This window comes from Capricornis sumatraensis, chromosome 5 (genome assembly GCF_032405125.1).
Source record: "Capricornis sumatraensis isolate serow.1 chromosome 5, serow.2, whole genome shotgun sequence".
Taxonomy (NCBI): domain Eukaryota; kingdom Metazoa; phylum Chordata; class Mammalia; order Artiodactyla; family Bovidae; genus Capricornis; species Capricornis sumatraensis.
The window spans coordinates 47,745,287-47,768,167 of NC_091073.1; the positions used below are offsets into that span (position 1 = coordinate 47,745,287).

The window sequence follows — 22,881 nt, forward strand, 5'->3', positions numbered from 1 at the left end:
GGAAATTTTGTCTCTATTGGCCACACAATTGCCATTTGAAACCTCAAAAACACAAAAGAGACCACATTGGTATGATTTCCTCTTACCAAAACTATAGAGCTTTTACCTCCACCAGTTAGATACATAGAGATATTCAGTGGAATTGACTCTTTTTAAAAGTATTCTCCACATCTCTTATGCCTGGAAAGCTATTAATAGTCTTGCGGATCATCATCTTGTTTCCAGGGTTTCTCAAGAGTCCTTCTTCTAGATAGGGATCACATCAGAATCTCCCAGTCCTCTGGCAAGGTGACTGTTTGCAATAACAGTCTACAAGTTTGGCCAGTGGCTCCACAGTTTCACCCTTGAGTTCCTTTGAAACTCTTGGGTGAGTGCCATCTGGCCCTAGTGATTTATCTATGTCCCTGGTAGCTCAAACAGTAAAGAATCTGCCTGCATGCAGGAGACCTGAGTTCCATCCCTGGGTCAGGAAGATCCCCTGGAGAAGGAAATAGCAACCTACTCCAGTAGTCCTGCCTGGGGAATTCCGTGGACAGAGGAGCCTAGCAGGCTGCAGTCCATAGGGTCACAAAGAGTTGGATACAACTAACACACACATTTGTCAACTGAACTTGGAATATCTTATGATCACCTTTTGATCTATTACCTCTGGCCTATATAATTCCAACTTTCCACCTTCCTTTTGCTCTCTTTTCTGATCTTTCTTATAGTTCAAAAAGTCATCATTAAGGTAAGGTTTGAACGCATGACCATGCTTAGTACTAGTTAAGTCATATTTCAACTTTGTTAAGTCAGGTTACATGGCCAAGGTCTGAACAGTATTTCTAGGTAAAATTTTGGTATAAGTGATAATTAGAACTGAGCCATCAGACTTAAGGAATAGAAGAAAATACATGTCCCAAGCTATCTTTATATTGTAATTGTTCATTCCCAGAGAATAGGAAAGGATCAGTGAAATAGGACTTTCAATCAATATACCCTTTTCCAGAAAAGGTAAACTTTTTCATTTCAACCTTTGTAGGTTGTTATCATCCAGTGTGGCTTCAGGTTTCTTTTTTTTTTTTTTTTTTCAGGTTTCATTTTAAATGGAGAGCTCTTAAAAGAGACTCGATATATTATTAAACTTTATTTGCTTTTTATTTCTCAAGGGAACAGTTGTTTGTTCTGATGACTCGCCCATTTAAAAAATTTACATATTTTTTCATTGGAAGCATGCCTCAAAATTTTCAGTTCATGGAGTAGTTCTTTACTTCTTGTTCCTTACTTCCTGCCAAGAACCTTTGGTGTGTACTGTTTGGTAATTGCCACTGTTAAGCCCTCTGAAGGACTGTTATTCAAGTGTTAGATTTAGTGATCCTAGTTACTGTTGTTCTGGTAGCAATAAAAAGGCAAATGATGAGCAGACTTTCAACAAACAGTCCTTTATTAGGGCCAAAGCTAACTGGACTAACTCCACCCTAAATCATCATGGCAGACTACTATAGAAACTCAAAAAGGTTTGAATAATAACAGGAACTCTAAAGTAACAAAACAGCTAGCATGCCCCCGTGTCCTCTGGCATCACCATCCAATGAGGACAAATTAGGTCACCTTAAAATTAGTGCCTGTTTATACCAGTCTCTCTCTGATCAACAGGCCTTCAACTCCCTTTCTGAAACCTTCCACAAGTGTTTATGAGATACTATAAACAGTGTGGGTTGTCAGCATTGCCCCCTGTGCAAGCTCAGATCACTTCTTTCTGTGTAAACTGAGAGTCTCCTTGTCAGCATTCTCTTCTTATGAATCCGTTTGTGGCGTCTTCAGCAGAGCCTTTTCCCATGGTGTGTGCATCACAGTGCTAATCGATGTGCATAAGGCACTGTCTTTCGCTGTTCTCAAAGCTGCTGGTCTCCCAGATGTTAAAGTGACTTGGATTATCTGCAAAGATTGAGAAAATGGTTTGACCTCCTGAACCTTCTTGCCAAAAAAGGCAGCATTGTTCAATCCCAGACTCAATATCAGAGAATGATACATTTCCTAAAAATCACCTCTTTCAAGGTTTCTCTTCTTAACCTATCTCTCCTTAATGGGTTTCAGTTCAGTTCAGTCACTCAGTCGTGTCCAACTCTTTGCAACCCCATGAATTACAGCACGCTAGGCTTCCCTGTCTATCACCAACTCCCAGAGTTCACTCAAACTCATGTCCATTGAGTCAGTGATGCCATCCAGCCATCTCCTCCTGCCCCCAATCCCTCCCAGAATCAGAATCTTTTCGAATGAGTCAACTCTTCACACGAGGTGGCCAAAGTACTGGAGTTTCAGCTTTAGCATCAGTCCTTCCAAAGAACACCCAGAACTGATCTCCTTTAGAATGGACTAGTTGGATCTCCTTGCAGTCCAAGGGACTCTCAGAAGTCTTCTCCAACACCACACTTCAAAAGCATCAATTCTTTGGTGCTCAGCTTTCTTCACAGTCCAACTCTCACATCCATACATGACCACTGGAAAAACCATAGCCTTGACTAGGTGGACCTTTGTTGGCAAAGTAATGTCTCTGCTTTTGAATATGCTATCTAGGTTTGTCATAACTTTCCTTCCAAGGAGTAAGCATCTTTTAATTTCATGGCTGCAGTCACCATCTGCAGTGATTTTGGAGCCCAAAAAAATAAAGTTTGACACTGTTTCCACCAGATGCCATGATCTTCGTTTTCTGAATGTTGAGCTTTAAGCCAACATTCAGAGCTTTTTTACTCTTCTCTTTCACTTTCATCAAGAGGCTTTTTAGTTCCTCTTCACTTTCTGCCATAAGGGTGGTGTCATCTGCATATCTGTTACTGCTAAGTCACTTCAGTCGTGTCCGACTCTGTGTGACCCCATGGAAGGCAGCCCACCAGGCTCCCCGGTCCCTGGAATTCTCCAGGCAAGAACACTGGAGTGGGTTGCCATTTCCTTCTCCAATGCAAGAAAGTAAAAAGTGAAAGTGAAGTCGCTCAGTCATGTCCAAACCTGAGCGACCCCATGGACTGCAGCCTTCCAGGCTTCTCCGTCCATGGGATTTTCCAGGCAAGAGTACTAGAGTGGGGTGCCATTGCCTCCTCCCATCTGCATATCTGAGGTTATTGATATTTCTCCCGGCAATCTTGATTCCAGCTTGTGCTTCTTCCAGCCCAGCTTTTCTCATGATGTACTCTGCATATAAGTTAAATAAGCAGGGTGACAATATACAGCCTTGAAGTACTCCTTTTCCTATTTGGAACCAGTCTGTTGTTCCATGTCCAGTTCTAACTGTTGCTTCCTGACCTGCATATAGGTTTCTCAAGAAATCTATATATAATATAGGTTTATATATATTATATATATATAATAGTATATATTATAATATATAATATGTAATGTTTATTTATATTATATATAATATATAAACTATAAATATTTTATATATAAATAAGTGAAAGTGAAAGTGAAGTCGCTCAGCCGTGTCCAAATCTTTGCGACCCCACAGACTGTAGCCTACCAGGCTCCTCCGTCCGTGGGATTTTTCAGGCGAGAGTATTGGAGTGGGTTACCGTTTCCTTCTCCAGGAGATCTCCCCAACCCAGGGATCGAACCCAGGTCTCCTGCATCGCAGGCAGACGCTTTACCATCTGAGCCACCAGGGAAGTATATTGTATGTATTATATATAATGTTTATATTATATATATATTTATAAATATATAATGTATATTATATATAATATAAATATTTTATATATAAATAAATATTGATATAAGTAAATATAAAATATATAATATAGGTTTATATATATTATATATATAATATGTAATATACATATAATGGGTTTAGACTCTTTCAGAAGTTTGGATGGATGTAGAAGCCAAGATATTGTCCTTATTAGCCTCTGCTTCCCTACACACACACACACACACACACACACACACACACACACTCACACACACACACACACCCCTCAGCCTGTATGCACCTAGATGCATATTAACTAATGAACAAAGATCAACAAATTCCAGAAGAGTTACCCACACATTCTAAAACAGCCTAGTCTTTATTATAGGTTCAGCAGGGCATCCTTCTTTATTTAGCGTTTATCCAAGTTTCCTCTTGCTAAGCATAATATTCCTTTTAGTACTTTGTAGTACTAATATTGTAGTACAATATTCCTCTTGTACAAATATTCCTGTTTGTACTAACAAGAGTCTATCCTTGTTAGTACCCATGGAAGCTCAGATTGATCTGGCATCACTTTAAGAGTTAGAGGGTGGGCCCAAGTCACTTGAACTTGAATTTTCAAAATGGAGATACATGTCCAGAAGCATTGCATGTGCACTAATTCACCTTCTGGAAATTGCAGGCTAATCGGTATTTACCTAGAGTCCATGCAGCCTAATGTTTATAATGAGCTTCCTAACTTCGAAGCAGCTTGCCATCTTTTTTGAGGTGGGGGGAGATATTTCTTTATGCCCTGGTATTTATTGTAGTATTTAAACCTTCCTTGCTGTTTATCAGCAAGGATAAATTGTTGTGGTTGCTATAATTACTAGTAGTCCTACTCTCCCTAGCACGTACTACCTTCATTTCCTCTCACTTATCATACGCCAGACTTATATGCTAAATATAATCCATCATCACGTCTCATTAAACCCTCGCAACATTTTAAAATAGATGATATTTGCTCTTTCCAGATCAGAATGCTGAAACTTACTGTAACATCAGACTTAACTGATAAGGAAGATTGGTTTACAAAGCAGTCTAGTTCTGTACGATCCAATAGGGTAGCCTCTAGCAACTGTGGTTATGTATATTTAAATTAATTAAAGTGAAGTTAAAATTCATTTTCTTAGTCACATTGGCAGTATTTCACATTCTTAATAGCCATAGGTGTCAGCAGCTGTGCCAGTACAGACTCTAGAACATTTCCATCATCATAGAAAGTTTTGTTGAATACCACGGATAGTCCTCATCGTTGCCATAGTTGCTCTCTTTTTCAATTGAATGCATCAGTGGTCTGAGTTTTCCTATCACTTCATCTTTTATGCCTTCTAGTTTACATCTCGCTGACTGACTCCAACAAACTGTTAACACAGCTTCATCTGTTTGTGAGTGTTATCCTCTGATAGATTCCCTGATGCACTCAGTTATTGCATAGCAAGAAAAGATGGAATTTCAACCCTTCTTACAATTATTTATATTTGCTTCATCAGTGTCTTGTTTATAATCTACTCTTCTATTGCATTTCTTTCTGCATCTGCAATAAATTTTGTTTCAGGGCGAATCATAATGTAATCTTTTGGAAGATATTTTAAACAGCAGTTAAGCTCATCATGTGCTGGACCAACCATGCCCCTAACTCAATTGAAAAGACAGCAATGTGGCGAACCATCACCAGATCCTCAAACACACAAAAGTAACAACTGCTGCCTGATGACAGTGATTAAAATTTGCCATCAGAGGTGAAATGCATCCCAATTTTCAGAGCTGTTTTCAATGTGAAAAGAAAAATTCATGTTAGAACTGACGAAATGTAAAAGCTTACAATCTAAACTCCACCATTCAAGTCTTTGTGACATAGGCAATCCACTCTCTTCAAGCCTGTCTCCTAATCAATAAAATAAGCACAGTAATGTCTGTCCCACAGGATTATGGTGTTATCCAGTGGATAATACATGTACATGAATCAGCACTCATTAAGCACCTATTATGTACTAAGTATTGTGCTGTGGGTTGGAAACACTAGGATGAATAAGACTTTGTCTTATTCTCAAATAACTCGCAGTCTGGATGAGAAACAAACATGAAAATAAACCACATATTGTAGAATGATAAATATTATTTGACTAAGTAATAGGCTAGAGATGTGGCACTAAGGAAAGAGTGATTGATCAACTTTAAGAGACGGACAGAAAGCTGAGGGAAGCTTATCAGAGAGGTCTGTGAATGCAGTTTCCTTTACTCCTTCACCCATGAGTGAATGTCTCAGAGCAGAGGCAGTGAATGATTTACTTAGGAAATGTGTTTATTTTTATAGATTGTCAGGAGCAAGAATGGGTCATTTCACGAATCTTTCCTTAGTTTGCTTCAAAATAAACTAACAGCCTTTCAGTGTATTAGTTTTAGGAAATGGAATGCTGGATAGCAAAATCCATCCACTATGCCCTGCCTCCCAAGAAGCTTTATTTATTTACTTGAAATAATAAAAAATCAACTTATGCTTCCTAATGTTATCACTTCCTTTTATTAGGATTTTTTTTGTAGTAGTTCTAACATGAATCTAACAAAGATTACTTGTTTTCAAATAATTATTTATTTGAAAAAAATAATTGTTTTCAAAACCTATTATTTGTAGGTTTTCAGTGACTGCCATTCAGTTTTTTATATCTATTACCCCACTTAATACAAGTTTAAAGTTATTTTAGGAGACAAAAAAGTATTTAGAATATGCAGTTCTAAACTATGCCTAATATAACTTAAGAAACCTACAGAGAAAATAATACACTTCTGGACCAAAACAAGCCCTAAAATAAAATTATTTGGTATAAATAATTTATACAGTGTTAGAAGCATTTCATTAAAAGTGTCAATATTCATTTTTAAATTGTGTGTATTATATGCTGCTGCTGCTGCTGCTGCTAAGTCGCTTCAGTCATGTCTGACTCTGTACAACCCCATAGATGGCAGCCTACCCAGCTCCCCCATCCCTGGGATTCTCCAGGCAAGAACACTGGAGTAGGTTGCCATTTCCTTCTCCAGTGCATGAAAGTGAAAAGTGAAGGTGAAGTCGCTCAGTTGTGTCTGACTCTTCATGACCCCATGGATTGTAGCTTACCAGGCTCCTCCGTCCGTGGGATTTTCCAGGCAAGAGGACTGGAGTGGGCTGCCATTGCCTTCTCCAGTGTCCTATATAAATGATGCATATTTCATGTGTGGCTCTAATGCAGATTTCCTCTTTTGTAGCAGATCCCCTTTGCACTCTTAGGCTCAGCCAGCATACCATGTCTCCTATCCTATCACACTCCAACATTATGCCGTTGGCTCTGGGGATCCTTTCATCTTTCCTATACAACCACTAGCTAATTCTCATTGTTCCAACATATTCACTTCAGTTCAGACCATGTTCTACCTTGTCAACAACTCCTGTGATATTGCTGCTTCAGATATTTGTAAGCCACGTGCTGGCCCATTCCTGTGTCCAGCAGCTGACATCAAGGCTCACTCTTACCCAAGACGCACCTTTTCACCTTCTCTGTTCTACCCTCAAGGCTGGGGTTCCTGCACTCACTCCCATTAATAGCCTTGCCTCCCAGAAATCCCTACCCATCTTCAAATCTTAATGCCTCTTCAACATACAAAGGATCGGGCCGTGTCCCAGCCCCTAAAGATGAAAATTGAAATATTAAAGCTAAAAACATTTGCATTTCACTTTATCATTGTGAGAGCAATTATGGCTCATGTTCAAAGTATTATAGACAGAACATCTGGTTAAATGTTTATAAGCCAAAAAAAAAAAAAATGTTTATAAGCCTTTAAAACCATTATCACTACCACTGACAGATCTACTTGCTGCTATCTGTGTGGCTGAGGATGACTTCTTTATGGTTCATGGTGCTACTCTGGAACTCCTTGAGACATTTGCCAGAAATGCTTCATTCTATTTTATATCTTAGAGTCAGATAAGAGGAGCAGAAGAATTATAATCCATGCTAAATTATATCACAGTTTCCTTATGTAAAACTAGCCATATTATTTTGAACTTGGAGTATTATGTTTCAGCATGTATCTAGTGCATACAAAAAGAATTGTTCTTAATATGTCTCTACTTAACATTCTTTGTATTTAGAGCTAGCATAATAATGTCTTCATTTCACCTGTGAATATTTAAAGACCTTTTGAGGTACAATCTACCTGTTTTCCAAGACTACACCCTATTTCCATGTCTCCTCTCCAACCTCAGTGTTTCATCCATCCGTACAACTTAGCACATAATGAAGGGAGGTGAAAATTGATGCAGGTCTATAGATCTTGAGATACAAAATAAGTTAACAGCATGCAGATATAATTTGATCTGATTCCTATTTGTGATTAGCTGGAGAAATGGAGGAAAATAAGGTACAGGTTTTAAATGAAGCCTTAAAATAATCCCTGGATGTTTATAAATAAAGGCATTAAACAATTTGGTAGGTAGTTTCATGATTTCCCATTTTTATGAAATCAATTGTCATATAGCTTCACCCTTCTTTCACTTGGGTTAAATCAGGGCATATATTCTTCAGAAGATGTAATCCATTAAACCTTATTATTTAAATGTCTAAAATAATTACCAGTTAGAATTTCTGAAAAGACATCTTACCAACTCCTACTATCTACATATTTTCTATATTTTACACTTGAGTACTATTAAAAGCATACTTTAGCAACATTAGTTTTAAACAGTTGTCAAACCTATTTAACCTTTGTTCTAAAGCCAGACGTAAGTCACTTAACTTGCCAAATCTGGGAGTGAGGGCTGAGTCTGCCCAAATTTCATAAATAGCAAGTAGAATATATTTCTACTTCTTCTATGCTAAAGGAAGAATTGTGTACTCACCTGTGTGTTTGTATGTGTGTGTGTGTGTAGTACATGTACCCACATGAATTTGTATTTATTAACTGGATGTGTTTATGTGTGTGTTTCAGAAAGAAAAAAATTTCTGCTTTACTTTGATTAATATTATTCTATTTTTCTATTATTCCGTCCTTTAGCCTTTTAGAAGTAGAAGTCAATGAACTTTTTCTATTAATAAAACCAATACATATTTTATCTGAAAATGTAGAAAATTGAAAAGCAGTAAGAATAAAATTAAACTCAACCTCAATATTACCATTCAGAGAAAACTGCTCTTAAAATTTGATGGATTTTCTTGCTTTCTCTGTATATGTACTACTTTTTAGTGACTTTGTTAAAACGCCAAGTTAGACAGTCATTCTGGACATGCTATTTGATATTCTGCTTTTTTGCATGTAATAGTATATATTTATATATCATTTCCGCCATGCGACTAAATATTTTTTATAATGTGAATGATATTTTATCATATTCAACCTAGCCATTCCCTTATTTATGGGTTTTTATGTGGTTTCCAACTTATTAAAATAATGCTTCACTCTTGGACATCAGTCAATCTTTCCACACATCAGTTGCCTTCTAGAAATGGAATACTGATTTAAAAAAGTGCCCCAGTTTGCACCTCTGGGAGATGTCTTGCTATTATTGGCGTAGCTTCTTCCTAAACATATATGATGGCTGGAATATATCCCCAATGACTTTGAAAAGTGCTATATAAATTTACTATTTATAGTATCCAGTGCCGGGGTCCAGCCCTGGACGAACCTATACAGGTGGGCTAGATAACCTTCAGAGGAGTCCGTAAGCTGAAACACTCTTGTCACACCCAGGAATTTTTATTGCCTTGGAGCTGCACGTTTACTCCTTCTCCGAGAGAAACGGTTATGGGGGAGAGCCCCCCGTAAAGTCAGAGGTGTAGGTGAGAGCATGAAGCAGACTCTGGTTTGGGGGTTAGATGCTCAGGAACAGGGGGTTTCCTGAGGCTTGATCACACCTTTGCGAATGCCAAGCCTCCTTCCTCATGACCTTTGCCATGGGCGGAGTTCCTCACACTGGCCCCCGGCAATCCAGATAATCTTTGATTTTGTCAAAACACCACACAGATTCTCAGTGAAAGTTAAAATAAGTTCTCAGCCTCTTGTGATCTTGCTTTCTCCGTGTTCCACTGAACTTGCACAAGGCTGTCATTGGCCCTCTGGAATTGCAGCACCCAAAGCTTCCTTTCCTTCCTTGCCCCATGTACCATGTGACAGTAGGGATCTTGTGACCAGCTCTTAACTTGGGAGCTCCCACCTGTTCTCTCCTGGTGTTCCTCCTACCTCTGAACTGTATTGTCTTTCTGAGGTTGTGCAACCTCCCTTGTCTTCTCTTTTAAAAGTGCACATGCTTCCCTGAGTTTTCCCAGCCACCCACGTTGCCTCAGCTACCACTTCTACAATGACTCAAATTTCTCTTTCCAAAGAAAAAGTATTTTTGAACTTCAGAATCACACTTCCAATTGCTAATTAAGCATTTCCAATTGCTAATTAAGAGGAGCTGAATTGATCTTCTTTCTTCTCCACCCAAACCTTGAATGTTCTGTAATGTCATGATGATGGAATAACCGTTCTTCATAAGGTCCTAAATGGAAATCTGTGTATTTGTGATCTATAAATGAACCTGGATAACTTGAGGTACCATTTTCTTCCACTAATGGATTGAATCTTGTGTCAAATTCAGTTGACTTAAATTATGTATCAAGCCAGTGTCATTTGTTTGGGCATAGAAATTGGTCCTTAGATCAGAAACCTAAAATGTTTAAGTTCTAAACCTAAAAAGAGAGGGCCTTTAGAAAAACTATCTAGTCCACTTTGGTTTTTCTCATGTCATGTATAAGATCACTGAGGCCCATAGAGGAAGACTGATTTTGTCAAAACCATACAGCTCCCTGCTGGAAGTCTATCACCAAGAGACATACCCTAATCCAAATAACTGTGGTTTTTTCTGTGAACCCTGCTTCCTTCTGTGTGCACATTAAAATTATTCAGATATTAAAATGTTCTTATTAGTTGAGAAGGTTTTCAGTCTCTAAAGGAAGACAGTGTAGGATGATGGTTAACAACCTTTTAAAAACATTTACATGTTCATATTTTAGGCTTCAAAAATTGGAAATTTGTGAATGATCAAGAGTAACATGGGACTTCATTTCAGAAGTGTGGCATTTCTGCAAATGGGTGGTCTTGTAAAGTGACTTAAGTTTAAAAAGTTTGAGAAGACTGTTTTCTCTCTCACATAACAAACTGTTCCCAAATATTTTTGAAGTGATCTTTTTTGTATAAGTACACCTTTGATGATTTCCAGTTGCCTGTAAGATAAAGTCTAAGTTCTTACTCATATACAAAATACCTACCATCTACCCTTACTCTAGTGTAGTTTTATCTTGTCAGTCCTCTTTCCTCACACCAGGAACCTGCTCTAGTAACATTAATGTCTTTGCCATCTCCCAGAGTAACATTTCACACCCCACTAACGCTTGTCATGCTCGTCCCTTTATTTTTTATGTTTATTTTATTGAAGTAAAGTTGATTAATAATATTGTGTTAGTTTCAGGTGTACAACAGAGTAATTCAGTTATACATATACTTGTGTCTGGGTTTCCCTGCTGGCTCAGCAGTAAAGAATCTGCCTGCAATGCAGGAGAGCCGGGTTTGAGCCCTGGGTCAGGAAGATCCCCTAATGGAGGGTGTGGAAGCCCACTCCAATACTCTTGCCTGTAGAATCCCATAGACAGAGGAGCCCAACAGACTGCAGTCCATAGTCACACAGAATTGGACATGATTGAAGCAACAAAGTGGCAGCAGCAGCATATGTGTATCTATACTTTTTCAAATTATTTTTCAACTTAGATTATTATAGAGTGTTGAGCAGAGTTTCTTGTGCTTTATAGTCATTGTTGGTTATCTGTTGTAAATATAGCAGTGTGTACATGTCAAGCTCAAACTCCCAATCTGTCCCTCCCTCTCCCACTCTTCTCCCCTGGTAACCATAATTTTATTCTTTAAGTCTGTAAGTCTGTTTCTGTTTTCTAAATAAATTCATTTGCATCACTTATTTTTAGGTTCCTCATATAAGCAATATCATATAATATTTGTCTTTCATTGTCTGACTTAGTTCACTTAGTATGGTAATCTCCTGGTCCATCCACAGTATTGCAAATGGCATTATTTCATTCTTTTTAATGGCTGAATACTGTGAAGAAAGCTGAGTGGCAAAGAATTGATGTTTTTAAACTGTGGTATTGGAGAAGACTCTCTTGAGAGTCCCTTGGACTGCAAGGAGATCCAACCAGTCCATTCTAAAGGAGATCAGCTCTGGGTGTTCATTGGAAAGACTGATGCTAAAGCTGAAACTCCAATACTTTGGCCACCTCATGTGAAGAGTTGACTCACTGGAAAAGACCCTGATGCTGGGAGGGATTGGGGGCAGGAGGAGAAGGGGCTGACAGAGGAGGAGATGGCTGGATGGCATCACTGACTTGACAGACATGAGTTTGAGTGAACTCCGGGAGTTGGTGATGGACAAGGAGGCCTGTCATGCTGCAATTCATGGGATCGCAAAGAGTCGGACACGACTGAGCGACTGAACTGAACTGAACTGAATATTCCATTGTGTATATGTACCACATCTTTTTCCATTCATCTCTTGATGAACATTTAGGTTGCTTTCATATCTTGGCTATTGTAAATAGTACTGCAGTAAATACTGGGTGCATGTGTCCTTTGAACCATGCTTTTCTATGGATATATGCGCAGAAGTGGGATTGCTGGATCATATAACTCTATTTTTAGTTTCTTAAGGAAACTCCACATTGTTTTCCATAGTGGTTATACCAATTTACATTCCCACTAACAGTGTAGGAGGGTTCCTTTCCCTCCACACTCTGCAGCACTTGTTATTTGTAGACTTTTTAATGACGACCATTCTGACTGGTGTGGTACCTCATAGTTTTGATTTGCATTTCTCTAATAAGAGTGATGTTAAGCATCTTTTCATGTGCCTCTTGTCCATCTGTATTTCTCCTTCAGAGAAATGTCTATTTAGATCTTCTGCACATTTTTGATTGGGCTGTTTGTTTTCTTGATATTGAGCCTCATGAGTTATTTGTAAATTCTGGAGATTAATTCCTCGTCAGTCACATTGTTTGCAAACATTTTCTCCCATTTTTCCACTATGTGTTATACTTATCTCAGTACCATGCTGTGGGTATTATTGGCTCCATCTTTACAGATGAGGAAATATTAATACATTTTAAATTCTATAAAATTTAAAATAAACTACCGTAACATCTATTTTTATTATTTGCATTAATAAAGTTGTTACAATTTATAAATTTATTATATTTTTAAACTTTTAATTATTGTGCCTATTAAAAGCAATAGAAATGCATTTTTCTCAAGGTAAAAGTTAAGCATGAAATGTAAAAGAATAAAAATGAGATTAACTAACTGATAAACTAATAGAGATTAACTAACAGAAATGAGATATATATACTAACACAAAAGAAAGCGTAGAAGTACTTCCATAGGAAGACTATCTAGAAAGACAAATGGGTAAATAACACAGTAGTTAATTCAAAAAAGATAAATTTAAATGTCTAACAAATATATAAAAATGTTTATCTGAACTGTTTTCACAGTAATGCAAATTAAAACAATAACCAGTTTCATCCTGAGTTTGCAAGGAGATGTAAGATTGCGAACCTCGGTACCTATAGCAAGTTCAAGGTTGCAGATATGTATTGATAATTCCCAACTACTTGAGTTTCAATCTATCCTTCTGTTTTATTTTCCCCATACTATAGTTCTATCTTAAAAATACTGGGGTTTGTTGTTGTTGTTTTTCAGTCTCCAGGGAACTTTGTTACTATTCCTTGAGAGTCTAAAAGTACCCTAGGTTTTCACAAAACCAAAACTCCCAAGACATAGAAAAAAAAAAACGTTATCTTTTAAATGAGTGAAAATGAGAAAACATAAAGATGACAGCTGACTTGGGAATGCCATGTAAAGACTTATAAAACAAATAGCATAGAAAAAATACTAGTGGCTCAGATGGTAGAGCATCTGCCTACAATGTGGGAGACTCGGGTTCAGTCCCTGGATTGGGAAGATCTTCTGGAGAAGGAAATGGCAACCCACTCCAGTATTCTTGCCTGGAAAATCCCATGGATGGAGGAGCCTGATAGGTTACAGTCCATGGGTTTGCAAAGGGTCAGACACGACTGAGCGACTTCACTTCACTTTCTCAGTCTCATGCTCTGGTTTATATTTCACTATGACAGTAATAAAGATAAGACCTTCAGATAGAAATAACTTACATCATGTTCAATAGAAGGACTTCATGGTGAATGATGATCGTGTTTTGGAGAGGTTGAGGGAAATAACATACATCAAGTTGAATTTTGTTTCTCTAAATTGGAGAAATGTCCAGAAGTCTGTTTAAATATGAGTTTCCAATAATTTAGCTCTACTATTGAAAAATATTTCTCCTAGTCGTGTAGAAATGATGACATCATGTGTCATTTCCAACTTAAAAATACCATGATGATATTTTTACCATCATTAATAGGCTAAATTTACCTCCAACTTAAATGATTCACCATCAAATATTGTTCACATAATTTTTAGTATAGTCTGAGTGATTTAATTAAACCATCTCCATGAACCTAATTGTCTCTAGATTGTTCTTTCTTTTATTAAGAAATTGTGTGAAATAAAAACATAAGATCTGAGTACATTTTGGGTTATTTTTATTTCACTCTACTCATTTTCACAGTCCTGATAACAACTGATTAAAAAAGTAGAACTGAACACTAATTTTAGTACAATAAAATCTGACAATTATAATCAATTTTATGAGGGATGATTTGGGCTGAATTAAGTTAAACTGATACAAGTAAGTAGATAATGGAGTATTTATCTTTGTTGGAAGAGAAATCTAAGTCGGAAGACTTTCTGCTACTGCTGAGAAGTTTCAACCAGGATGCCACCAGTCACAACGGACCATTATGTTTCTAATTACCCTTATTAATAGAAGAGAAAAAGAAGCCCACAGTTTTCTCTGGAAAAATCTTAGACAACCTGCTGTTTCCAAATAAATGAGATGGTATTGGTCAGTACATTTTATATTTACAGTTTAGCTGCCATCATCAGAATAATGATAAACCAGCAAACTAGCAAAGCAAATGCAGTCAGGCATTTCTTTATGAGCAAAATGTGGATGTTACATTCTTAAAAGAGAAAAATGCACAAGCCAAATGTGTTCCTAGATGTATTTTGTTTTGTGTTGCTTTGATTCATTTTCTTTAATCTCAGAGTCTTAAATCTAAAATACCCACTTACCTGATGAACAATCTAATTTTATTAATGTGTCTATATTTTTGTCCATTGTAAATACTATAGCTTTTTTTCTTTTGTAAACTAGTAGCTCTGTTGAAACGAGCAGTGCTTCTTAGCAGAATATCAACACTTAGCATTCTATAGTTTTGAAGTCCTGCTGTTATGTTCAAAAAACATCCTCATGCATTTTACATCATATATCAAGAAGATTTCTCCACTTGGCAGAGCAATTTTCCAAATTCTCCAACCTTGAGTATTTCTGTGTAGGGCATTAGATTAAAAGCTCTCTCTCTCTCTCTCTCTCTCTCTCTCTCTCTCTCTCTCTTTCTCTCTGTCTGTGTGTGTTTGTGTGTGTGTGTGTGTGTTGTTCAGGATGAAGAGTGGGAGAGTATTTTTTCATTGAGTTATTCTTTGATATTGTCAACTGAAAAAATGCACAATGTGAAAGTTGTAAATTAAGTTTTATTGGAGGCAAAAAGAGGACAATAGCCCAGGAGACAGCCTCTGAGACAGCTCTGAGGAACTGCTCCACATAACAAAGAGGTAAGATGGGCTGTCACTCTGCTTATTTAACTTATATGCAGAGTACATCATGAGAAATGAAGGGCTAAATGAAGCACAAGCTGGAATCAAGATTGCCAGGAGAAATACCAATAACTTCAGATAGGCAGATGCCACCACCCTTATTGCAGAAAGCAAAGAGGAACTGAAGAGCTTCTTAAGGAAAGCGAAACAGGAGAGTGAAAAAGCTGGATTAAAATTCAATAGTGAGAAAATTAAGATTTTGGCATCTGGTCACATCACTTCATGGCAAATAGATGGGGAGACAATGGAAACAGTGAGAGAGTTTATTTTCTTGGGCTCCAAAATCACTGCAGATGATGACTGCAAGCCATGAAATTAAAAGACGCTTGCTCCTTGGAAGAAAAGCTATGACCAATCTAGACAGCATATTAAAAAGCAGAGACATTACTTTTCAGACAAAGGTCTGTCTAGTCAAAGCTAAGTTTTTCCAGTAGCCTGTATTGATGTGAGAGTTGGTCTATAAAGAAGGTGAGTGCCAAAGAATTGATGCTTTTGAACTATGGTGTTGGAGAAGACTCTTGAGAGTCCCTTGGACAGCAAGGAGATCCAGCCAGTCCATCCTAAAGGAAATCAGTCCTAACTATTCATTGGAAGGGCTGATGCTGAAGCTGAAGCTCCAATACTTTGGCCACCTGATGAGAACTGACTCAATGGAAAAGACCTGGATGCTGGGAAAGTTTGAAGGCAGGAGGGGAAGGGGACGAGAGAGGATGAGATGGTTAGATGGTATCACCGACTCGACGGACATGAGTTTGAGCAAGCTCTGGAAGTTGGTGATGGACAGGGAAGCCTGGTGTGCTGCAGTCCATGGGGTCACAAAGAGTCAGACACAACTGAGTGACTGAACTGAACTGAAGGTGGGGTGTATATATGTGTTTTTAGTGAAGGAGGACACATGGAATCAAGCACACATTTTGGCAGAAGGTTGTTGCTGGTTACAAGGAGGAAATGTCTTGTTAACAATTTTAGTGCTCTTCTAGATATGAGAAGATGCAAGAAATTGAGCTCATAAAATCTCCTGAAAAATATCTATCTGAAGGCTTGGTCTGCCAACTTTTCCCAGGACACAGAATGCCTCATTCCTGACCTCCACCCTGAACTTACTTCAGCATGTGTTTGAAGGTCAGCAAATGCAGTGGATAGTGACTTAAACCTTGTAGAGACAGAGGGCAAGTGATAATTTTTAGTCGGCAATATTATCCAATGACCTAAATTTTCATATTCTACTCTGATTATTTTTGTTCTTCAGTTTATCTGTCATTTACTATTCCTGTTTTGGATTTCCATTTCAGTTACATTTATTCTAAGCCTCATACTTTTACTGGCTTAAAAGTAACTAGAAAATATTACCTGATATCAAGAGAATAAGCAATTTAGGAAGATGAGAAGACAGGTCAGGCCATTGTCAAAGAGATACTGCAACAGACAGACAAGAAAGACTTTATATTATAAAGGCAAGGATGACTAATTCAAGACTATTGCAATAATAGGGGAAAGAAATCGATCTAACTCCCTAGACGGAAAGCCGGAGGATTTTCAAATGCTAGTGCTAGCTAATGGAAAATATTGGAGGACCATAGGGGTGAAATAATGGAGAAGTTTGGTTACAGTGTTTAGGTCATTTGTGTTTGTTAATTGGCATTTATCAAATTTGGGCTCCTACCCTCCTGCAGAAGTCATAAAATCTGGGTGATAGGGGTGGTATCTTTCTTGATGATTACATTTCAAGGGATGGCTCCCAGGTCTTTGCAAAAGATATTCCTGAGTTTTAGAAGACTTATATCTTGAAGAGGCAGAGACAGAAATTATAGTTGCAAGTTTCTAAAGTGACTGTTCTATGAAAAGGCAAGTCAGGAGCCCACAGTGAGGAAGAAACCTTTCTTAAGTTTAGTCAAGCTGAGGGGAATGTTAAGGCCCTCTGAGTCAACATGATACTAGGAAAGTTCCAGACAATCAGACAAGAGATAGTAAACTAATAGTTAACTTGATATTTTCTAGACAGGCAATGTTATAAGCACAGGTAATAAAATCAAATTCAGACTGCAACTTTAATAAGCATCCTTCTGACCCTGATGTGAAATCCACAGTAGTACATCAAATCATTTTACTCATTCTTTTTATAATACCTGAGTCAACTGAGTTAACACTGCTGTTTCAGTTTCTGATTTGTCTTTGATCGTGGATTATTTGATTCAATTTGACATTCCTTTGAAGAATCTTCTACCTGATTGTAGCATGTAGATAGCCAGTTTCCATTCTTGGCTTTTTCTCACACAGCACACACAGTCACACATACAGTTCAGCTTCATGGAGGATGTATGCATCCTTTTTTCCCTCTTTGATATATAATTAGGCTCTTACATTTCATAAACAGTGTTTAATGTTTAAGATACTACCCAATATTGTTAACAGAGGTGAATATAATAATCCTAACCCTCTATAAATTAGAAATAAAAGAGGATAGAAGATATAATATGTGGACCTCTACTTATTCTTTTATGGCTTCTTAATATTTGGAAACTTATCTGTAACTGGATGGAATCCACTCCTGATTTGGAGATAGAAATGTGCCCATTGTCAGCCTTTTACATAGAAATAAGGTTATGTGCTTGGAGAAGGCAATGGCACCCTATTCTAGTACTCTTGCCTGGAAAATCCTATGGACGGAGAAGCCTGGTAGGCTGCCGTCCATGGGGTCACTAAGAGTCGGACACCACTGAGCGACTTCACTTTCACTTTTCACTTTCATGCATTGGAGAGGGAAATGGCAACCCACTCCAGTGTTCTTGCCTGGAGAATCCCAGAGACCGGGGAGCCTGGTGGGCTGCCGTCTATGGGGTTGCACAGAGTCGGACACAACGGAAGTGACTTAGCAGCAGCAGCAGCAGAGGTCATGTGCTAGATGAAACTGGAATCGTTATCTTATTGATTATGATATCTTAACCTTGGAAGTTAGTAGATATTCAAAAAGATGTTTAGTCTTATTCCAAAGTCTGAGCCCTAACCAAAACTCCTGTGTGTTCCTGGTAGAGTATTTCTTTAGATCAACCTTATCTCTAAGTTCTTGCCCACCAAACTCACCCTCACTAACATTTCACTTTCCATGGCTGTTCTTTCCAGGTCAGCCTAGATATGGAACTCAAACTTTACTCCTTGGTGTTCTTAGGAATTTCTCACATAAGGAATTACCAGGCCATATGTTAACAGAATTTATTGACGGTTTGGGCAATATAAGACGTGTGTGTGTGTGTGTGTGTGTGTGTGTGTGTGTGTGTAGAAATTTAAAATATTATCTTCACTTTTGGAATTACTCTGGTGACTTTGACATCAGTGTGTTTTCATAGGCTCAATCATCATTTGCCTATTCTTTTCTCTTCCTTACATTTATCTTCATTCCTTATGCAGAGCAGTTTAGCTTTCCTTTTTTTTTTTTTATGATCTCCTTAAAACAAAAACAAACAAACAAAAAAGTAAAACTCCTAAGACCTTACTTTTTACAACCAAACAGAATCATCCTGATATTTCCCTGAATATAAACATTTTCATGAAAAATCTGTTGCCACCTGTTAAAATAACTCTTCTATCTCATTCACCATTTTATATTCTATCTTATTAAGATCTGAGATGTCATGTTCAACATTGTTTAAGCTCATTTCAAATTAATTATAACTAAAAGTTAAATTGCTACCTAGGAAGTTATGTGAAAATATTTGTCATTTATTTGGTGTACACCTTTGCCTACCACTGAGCTAACCAAGAAACATAATAGTCCAAGTTCATTCTCTTAAGGCCAAGAACAGAGATTTAATCTAACCCTCTCTTCTTTCCTGAATTCTATATTTCTTGAATGTATCAGACACCACATTCCCCTCTTCACTTAAACATGATTTCATAACCTTTTATATTTCTCACATTCAGTCATTCATTCAATGAGGTCATTTACTTTGTATATCAAGATAACAATAGAACACAAGTGCAGCTCAGATCAAATAAACCATAAAATGTATAGTAAAATTTCATATGGTTAAAATGTGCTGATAAAATAAGGCAGGATATTGGATAAAGTGAAGGGAAGGTGATAGCTGTTTTAGACAGTATGATCAAGCCTTCTGTAGGCATGTATATCAATATTTGAGGAGATTTGAATTATGAGAATCCAGCTATGAAAGTATCTAAGGAAATACATACCAAGTAAAGAAAAGGGCAGAAGTCAAAGCCCAAAAGTAGGGCTTGGCTAAACACACTTAGGAATGGCAAGGGAAACAAAACAAAGCAAAACAAAATCATAAGTTTGACTAAATTACAAAAAACAGGAAGGAGAATAGGAGGACCTGAAGTCAGAGGTTGGCAGGAATGGAAGGCCTGGAGGTCCAGATATGAAATTTGGATTTTTTTCTAAATCACACTGGGGAGTATTTTTCTTAATGGGGTATAATTTTATCTGACTTGTTCTTTTCTTAAATCACTTTGCGGTGTGGAGATTAGATTTTATATTAGTTATTTTGAAACTTAAAGAGTCATCTTAAAACTATTGGTATAGTATCTCCAGATTACCTTCTGGGCTAACAATTTATTCAGTTTGTGTTTCTTGAATACTTACTGTTTTCCTGGCACTGGACAGGACCTGGAGATTCAACAGTGACAGGGATATGAACGAGAACACACAGCCTCATAAAAAAAAGTTTTATTCTGTTTTCCATAGACAGTTACTATTGTTCACATGTTCTGCATTCCTGGAATCATTATGACCTATTTTTGGAACTTGGATGATATCTGTTTTTAGTGCTATGCTGTATTCCTCCATCCACTTTGTACAAAATAAATGTTTAAGAATGTATTTTGCATTTTCATCATATTCTTGGATTATTTTCAATTTTGTACATTGTCCACATTCACTTTAGAAGAAAAACTGAATTCATTGTAGGACATAGAAAAATAATAGCACCAGTATAACACTTTTTCCTCTTAGGAGTGCTATCTAAGTTAATTCAAAGTTAGAAATATATTAAGTGAACTAGGAAAATACCTATAATGCTAGATCACAGAACAAGTTTTGTGCTCTGTGTTGGGTCATTTCTAGCTCTTCCCCATATTGAACTGCAAAGGGTAGATTGCACCTCAGGCTGTCAGTCAAATGCCTGATTACCTGTGGATGTTGCCTGACCTTGAGGAGCTGGGTGATGAAGATGAGGGAAATTTTTGAGCAGAACACTGGAAAAAAATCCAAAACACCAATTTTCTGTTGAAGTTGAATCTCAGCATGAGGCTAGAGCTTTCTCTGCACTTGTGACCATTTGTGTTGCTTCCCCTCCTCCCTCCTCTCTTCATTAGACTTTAAAATGTTAAAGTTTTTTCTTTGTTTCTTTATCTCACAATCTCCTAGGCCCTCTGTTTTATCTGTATTTTTTTCCCCTGCTCTATTCTGTATTCCCCATACTAAAGATATACTTGCATTAAACAAGAGCCTCTAAAGGACTCTGTCTTTGAAAATCCATTTTGAAGTTGAAAGCAAGGCAAAGCAGCTCTCTGAATTTCCTTTCCCCTCGGGGCCAAGAATGTTGTTCAATAAATATTCTCCTCCTTTTGAAAGAATTAGCATTCTGACCATTGAACATTTGGGAAACAATTATACATGGTGTCTTACAGATCCAGCTTCACTATAGACTAAGTGCTGGTTAATGGAAGTATCTTAGACCCTCTCTTACCTTTTTAAAAAGGATTGTTTATGATCATAAAAATAGCCCAAGTGTTGTTATGGATATCCTTCAGGTTTCACATGTAATATGCATTCTTTTCGTTCCTGCAACAAGGTTCCACACACAGAGGAAACAGCATTTGTAAAAACAAGAAGTCAAGAGATAGTGTAAAGTTTGAGCGTGAAAGAAAAAAAAAAAAACAGCTCAAAAGGTTTTTGTACTTTAGAGGTATGTACATGGCAGACCCTTGTGCCTTTCTGATGGCGTTAGACTTTAGAAAGCAAAGGATTTCTGGTAGGGGTGAACTGGAAAGGACAAGGAAACAATTCCAAAACTCCAGTTAAGAAGTGATGAGATTTTTGGCTACAGTCAGTGTTATACCCAGAGTCCGAGTCCCCAAAACTGAGAGAATAAGACGTCCACAGCAATGCAAAAGCATAAAGGGGTTTATTACTAACTCCAGCCAGGACCCATGTTTCATCCAGCACAGTGGAATCTGACAAAGGCCCCAAGCTCTGAATCACATATACTTTTATACAGACGGTTCTTTGTTTCTGTAACAGCATAGCTGATTGGTTAAACCGTACGCGCGGGACTTTTAAACCTCGCATCCCTATCCGGATTGGCTCAGGTCTGGCGCGGGCGGGGGGCTACAGGGATTTTTTTCCTGATTGGTCGAGCTACACTGCCTGCAGGAGTTCCCAGAGCCTCAGCTTTTCTCAGGCCTAGCCCGCCCCTTAGAGCCTGTCCTGGCTTCAGTTTGGTCCTAACAGTCAGCAATGGAGGGGCAGGGAATTATTGAGAGATGATTAAGGGATGGAATACAGGACTTGTTGGATAATCAGAAGAGGAAGGAAGAAATCCACAGTTCCTTGTTTAGGTATCCGACACCTGTAGTGCTTATCACTGAGGCAAAACATGTGGATGAAAGACCACTTGGAGGAAAAACTATGAATTCTGTTTAAGCCATTTTGAGATTGAGGCAACAGGTGCTGGTTATCAGACAAGAAGTCAGTGAAAACAACGTGGTTCTCATAAACATACATAGAGTCAAAAAGTATATTGGCTCATGAAAGCTTCACACTTTCTCTTTGTAGAAAGATATTTTTATGTAAAAACGCTATTTATGTTTACCACCATTTCCCCAGTTTATTCTCTGAAGAAATGTCACACTTACAGACATTCTGTTCACATATTCCACAAACACTTTATTATGAATCCATTAGGATATATATTTGCAAATATTTAGTTTCACTCTGTTTTATCCCTTAGGCAATGTCATGCACGTATTGCTGCAAACAGAGTAGTGAAGCAAGAATGGAATGGCATTATCTTGCTAGTTACCAAGTCTGTCGATTGTTCCTTGTCAGTTCCTCTCAATTCCTCTCAAGAAAGAGTCCTTTCTTCACTCTTTGCATTATCACTGTCATAAAACAGGCTCCTAGTCATTTCCTGCTTGAGATACCTTTATCAAAGTTCTTAATAGAAACTGATTCTCATGATTTAGATAGAAAATGAATTTATTGAAGGACTGTTTGGTAGCTTACAGAATGACAAGGAAGTTGGGAAAACCAGGCTTGGAAAATAAGAAAGTGAGTTTTCATAGCCAGAACCCCAACCTGAGTCATCACA

The 22,881-nt window shown here is 37.7% G+C and overlaps 1 protein-coding gene and 1 non-coding gene across 3 annotated transcripts in view; one reads left to right on the forward strand and one right to left on the reverse strand.

Annotated features, from left to right (window-relative positions):
* MAGI2 (membrane associated guanylate kinase, WW and PDZ domain containing 2) overlaps positions 1–22,881 on the forward strand; it is a 1,476,322-nt gene that overhangs the window by 1,057,259 nt on the left and 396,182 nt on the right. The gene's annotated exons all lie outside the window — the stretch shown is intronic.
* On the reverse strand, positions 3,566–3,638 carry TRNAR-GCG (transfer RNA arginine (anticodon GCG)). Its single transcript has one exon. It is a non-coding gene; the product is annotated as a tRNA-Arg (tRNA).